We start from the raw sequence: 6000 nt of genomic DNA, 5'->3' as shown, positions 1-6000 counted from the left end.
TTCCGATGAGAAAATGTCTCCATGTCTTCAATGCATGCACTATGGCTGCTAACTCCAAATCATGTGTGGCATAATTCAAATCATGGGGCTTAAGTTGTCGTGAGGCATACGAAACAAATCTTCCCTCCTGCATAAGCTCTGCTCCAAGTCCTCGTCAAGAAGCGTCGCAATACACCTCATAATCCTTGCGCTGATCTGGAAGAATCATCACCGGTGATGTAACGAAACATTTCTTCAACTCCTGGAAACTGGCCTCATATTCCTCAGTCCAATTGAACTTGGTGTCCTTCTTCAACAACTCCGTCATGGGCTTTGCAATCTTCGAGAAAGTCTCAATGAACCTCCGGTAGTATCCTGCGAGTCCAAGGAAACTCCGGATCTCTCCAACTGACGTGGGGGATTCCCAATTTGTCACAGTGACAACTTTGGTGGGGTCTACTGCTATTCCTTCTTCGGATATAACATGTCCGAGGAATCCAACTTCCTTCAACCAAAACTCACACTTGCTGAACTTGGCATATAACTGATGTTCTCTGAGCTTCCCAAGTACTAAGCGCAAATGCTCCTTATGCTCCTCTTCATTCTTTGAGTAGACCAAAATATCATCAATGAACACCACGACGAACTTATCCAGAAACTCCATAAACACCTTGTTCATCATGTTCATGAAATAGGCAGGTGCGTTAGTCAGACCAAAGGACATAATGGTATACTCATATAGCCCGTACCTGGTGGTAAAAGCCGTTTTAGGTATATCATGCTCTCGAATCTTCAACTGGTGGTATCCTGATCGCAGATCGATCTTGGAAAATACCTTAGCTCCTTGCAACTGGTCAAACAAATCATTGATCATCGGCAGTGGGTACTTGTTCTTGATTGTTACTTCATTCAAACCTCGATAATCAACAACCATTCTCAATGATCCGTCCTTCTTCTCCACTAGAAGCACTGGTGATCCCCAAGGTGACGAACTTGGGAGAATATAGCCTTTATCCAGTAACTCCTTAATCTGCTTCTTAATTTCCTCCAAATCCTTTGCGGGCATCCTGTATGGTCTCTAAGATATTGGCCCTATGCCTGGCAAAAGCTCAATCAAAAACTCAATGTCTCTATCCGGTGACATGCCTGACAACTCTTCTGGAATTACATCAGGGAAATCCTTCACCACTCGTAGTTCCTCCTGTACAACTCTAAAAAGGAATTCACTTGAGTCCTCTTCGGCTTATGCCGGGATACATACTTGATCCTTCTTCCTTCTGGGGTGGTAAGCAAAATCGACTTGCTGGCGCAATCGATGTTCCCTCCATACATCGATAGCCAATCCATACCCAGAATCACATCCAAACCTTGTGACTCCAAAATGATTAAATCCGAGGGGAAAATGTGCCTACCTATGGTCAATGGCACTTGAAAACATCCCTGACTGGCCATATACTCCACTCCTGGTGAGCTTACTAACATAGGTATTCTAAGAACCTTGGTGGGCAGTTTATACTTATCCACAAATCCCCTTGATATGTATGAATGCGATGCACCAGTATCGAAAAGAACGATTGCAGTAAATGACTTAACCAAAAACTTACCTATTACAGCATCTGGCTGGGCTTCAACCTCCTCCATGTTAACGTGGTTCACATGTCCCCTGTTGAGAGGGTTAGGCTTCTTCCCAGAGCTTCCATTGCCATTTCCTTTCTTAGCTTCAGGACATTCATTGGCATAATGTCCAGTCTTCTGGCACTTGTAGCAAGTGACGTGGCTCAGGTCCTTCTTGACTGGGGTTGATGGGTGGGTACGGTTCTGTCCGTTGCTTCCTCCATTCCCATTACCATTCTTGGGGCCACTATGGTTGTGCGAGTTCCCTCCTCCATGGGTATGCTGAAAAGGTCCTCCTGAGTTCGGGATAAAACAAGGCTTCTGCTGAGCTCCAGAATTGTGCTTCCCTTGTCTATACTTCCTCTTGTGGTTGTCAATCTGCTGCTGCTTCCCTTCAATCATGAGAGCTCTATCTACCAACTCCTGGTAGTTGTTGAAGGTTGCCACCATCAACTGCATGCTCAGCTCATCATTCAGTCCTTCTAGAAACTTCTCCTGCTTAGTTGCATCCGTAGCAACGTCATCTAGGGCATAACGTGCTAACTTACTAAAGTCATCCACATACTAGCTAATTGTACGTCCTCCTAGGTGCAATTTGCGAAACTCATGCTTCTTCATGGCCATAGCTCCTGCTGAAACATGGGCAGTACGGAAAGCCTACTGAAATTGGTCCCATGTGACAGTGTTGATAGGATAAGTGGCTGTGAAATTCTCCCACCATGATGCTGCGGGTCCATCAAGTTGATGTGCGGCAAAACGCACCTTCTCCGCATTTGTGCATCCTGCAGTGGTCAACTCCCTTCCTGTTGCGGATATAACTATTTGTGTAAGCCGGCCGAGAGGGGCCGGGTTACGCAAAGAGGATTCACCAGAGAGAAGCCCAAGACCAAGCATGAAGATGGCGGTTCAATAAAGGGCTTAAGGCCCACAGGCGACTTAAGGCCCATTGCAATAAACCGCCATAATGGCTTGACTTGTATCATAAGGTAGATTTAACTAGTCACCGAGCCGGATACTGTTTATAAGCCGGCCGGGACTCTGTAAGCCACAGGGCGTCAACCCGTGTATATAAGGGGACGACCTGCTGGTAGCTTAGGGCAAGAAACAACTCATCGAGAGCCGGGCATAGCGTATCTCGCTCCCTGGTCATCGAAACATCAATACCAACCCAACTAGACATAGGCCTTACCTTCACCGTAAGGGGCCGAACTAGTATAAAAACCTCTCGTGTCCCTTGTCCCGATTAAGCCCTTCAAGCTTCCTAGTTGCGATGGCTCCACAACTAAGTCCTTCCATAAGGACATCTGACGTGACAATTCCACGACACTTCCCATCTTGCGGAGCCAATCATCTGCAACTATCGACTCGGTGCTACTGAGAACACCGGTGGATTCAACCTCAAGAAACGGGCTAAGTGATCAACATGTGGTGGTGGTGGTGGGTTGTTGTTATTGTTGTTGTTGTTTCCCTAATTCTGATTCTGGACTAGCATCTGCATCAATGCATTCTGCTGTTGGATCAACTGAGTGAGCTCTGGTAGGAAAGCAAATCCATTGTCACATCTCGGAGGCATCTGAAGATTTAGAAAAGATGAGAATATAGAATAGAATGAGGTCTATAGAGAAAAACACTACCCATATGCACATGAGACAAATGCAATCAATATCACTTCAATCAATTTAAACAAGGGCATACAATGGTCTAACTATCGTTACAAAAGTGCTCGGACTATACTATATACATGGGGGAATACTACTACTGTTATGGTGGTCGACTAGAAAAATTGATCGGTCGAAGACTCCATGATATCTGCTCCTGCTTCATCAACAAAGTCATCATCGCTATCGTCTGGGTCTGAGTCGATGTCGTCGATGATGATGTAGTTCTCCGGGCAAGTGCAATCGTCGTCTTCTCCTCCAGTCGCGGGGAATCCCATGAATACCTTTAGCTTCTTCTTCAGATCATCATTCTTCCCCACGAGTGTAGTCATTTCCTCCTCATATCCATCGCGTGTAGACTTGAGTTCTTCCTCCAGTTCCGTGATCTTGGTCGTAGCCTTCTTCAGATCTATCATGCCTGCGCACATCTGGTTCTTTTGGCGACATATGTGCTGGTTTAACTCATGGATGAAAGCTGCAATTGATCTATCCTTCCTGGTGCTGATCATCTCCCATTGCTCATCTCGGCGCCCACAAATCTGGTAAATAGTATCCTTGAGATCCTTGTGGTAAACTTCTCTAATGCGTCCCATGGTGATGTGGGCTGCCATGCTCTTTCCTAGACTCCAGGTTGGTGCATCAAAGGAAAACTCTATGGGCTCAGTGACGGGCATGAACGTCCTTCCTGGAACTTGAACTTGAATCATCCAACGCTCCTCTTCTGGTAAAGTGGCGATGTAGGTCCTGGTGAAGCTTGTCACGCTGATGTTCAGGTATCTAGTGACATCCTTCAAGTGGCGTCCAAAGGGTGTATCCTCATCCGGTTGCGTGAACTTGTTCCTTGCATCCGCCATCCTAAAAGAGTAGAAAAGATGAGGAGTCAGAAATGAGAAAAGAGTAGTGATCTAGGGCTTTAGCTTAGTGGTCATGTCCTACATTCAGTGTGTGCTCTGATACCATCTTGTAGCGACCAGACCCTCAAACAGTCTGATCTCTGTGCATCAGTGCCATCCCTGGATCGGTAATGCTGACACGCACAGTACTTGAAGGATTTACAACAGAGTAGCAATCACACACTTATTACATCGAATGTCTCAAAAGAGAACTTGTTACAATAAATATGGCTTAAGGCCATCTAAATTACGATAACGGCGAACGGCTTGGAAGATAAGCGAGTCCATCAACTCCAACGGCATCACTGAGTATAAGACCATGACCTAAGGCACCTTACTCGTCGTCTGAAAAGTCTACAACATGAACGTTGCAGCCCAAAAATGGGTCAGCACATGGAATATGTTGGCAATGTAGAATAATGCTATACCGCATGCATATATGACTGGTGGAAAGCTCTATGGTTACAGTTTTGCATAAAGCCAATTTTTCCCTACAACAAAGGAATAAATTTTATTTAACTATCATGGTGGTTGTTAAACATTGAGAAGGTTCACCCAACTCAATCCCAATTAAGCATCATCAATAAAACCCAACAAATTAAATTAAAGTAACATGATGAGATTCACATGATAATCCAAGTACTAGATACACAAAACGTCCATAACCGCGGACACGACTAACCATGATTAGTTTATACACTCTACAGAGGTTTGTGCACTTTTCCCCACAAGACTCGATCTCCACCGTTGGTTTTCTCGCACTACATGATGTTTGAGAAACGGATGACCGAGACATAGTCTTTCAGAAGCATTTGCACCTTACGATGGGTAGACAGTTACACCTACTTTCCCCTACATCTACTAGTCTACCACTGTAAGAGTTCACACAACTTAATCAACTATGCTAGAGCCCATAGTAGCTTGCGGTTGCACACGGAAGTTTCTAGCATGAATAACCTCATGATCCCATTGAGCCTGGGTGACGGTCCATAGGAGAATCACACGGTACCCTGGGATTTCCAAAAATACAGACAACACTGGGTTTCCCAGGTGCCTCAATCCACCTAGATGTGTATTAACATTGCCACCTTAAGTAAACCATTAATTAACAATCTCACATCTGTCATGGATACACTCACCCAATCCACGTCTACTAGCATAGCATAGCAATATAAGCAAACGTAGAAGTAACTCCCAAAGGTTTGATAGTAAACAGGTAATAGGTTCTACCTCATCTACTTCCCAAAACCCACATATTAATCAAATCCTAATCATGCAATTGTTCGAGGATTGATCTAATGCAATAAAACTGGGTAGTAAAAGATATGATCAAAGTGTTACTTGCCTTGCTGATGATCCGTGAAACCTAGAGACTTGTAGTAGCAAGCGGCGCACTCCGGGTACTCTATCGCAAACAAACAAGCATACAATAAGTACTCATATAATGCACAGGTAAAACTCAAATAAGATATCTAACCAGAAAGTTCAACTTGAAAACTCCGGTTTGCAAAAAGAATCAAATCAAACGTAGCAATGAAAGTCAAACAGCGAAAGAAACAAGCTTCATTTACTAATCTGGACTAAAGTTAAATTTTACAGTAGCAAAAACTTGTTTGAGTTGGTTAAACGGAAAGAGGGTTTCGAGACAAAACTCCAGGCGCTTGAATCGCCTGATTCCGATAAACGAGCAAAAAGTTATACTAGAACGAAAATCGGATCAGAAATCGCGATCGAAAATAATCGCGGAAAATCCGAGAAAAAAAACTGATGAACAGGCTAACGAACAAACATTCGTTGTCTACGGCTAAACGACGAAAACCGTTCGTTAAAACGAATGTACGGACGAACGTTCGCAA

The sequence above is a fragment of the Triticum aestivum genome, chromosome 4B (assembly GCF_018294505.1).
Source record: "Triticum aestivum cultivar Chinese Spring chromosome 4B, IWGSC CS RefSeq v2.1, whole genome shotgun sequence".
Lineage (NCBI taxonomy): Eukaryota > Viridiplantae > Streptophyta > Magnoliopsida > Poales > Poaceae > Triticum > Triticum aestivum.
This window is presented reverse-complemented; position numbering follows the sequence as displayed.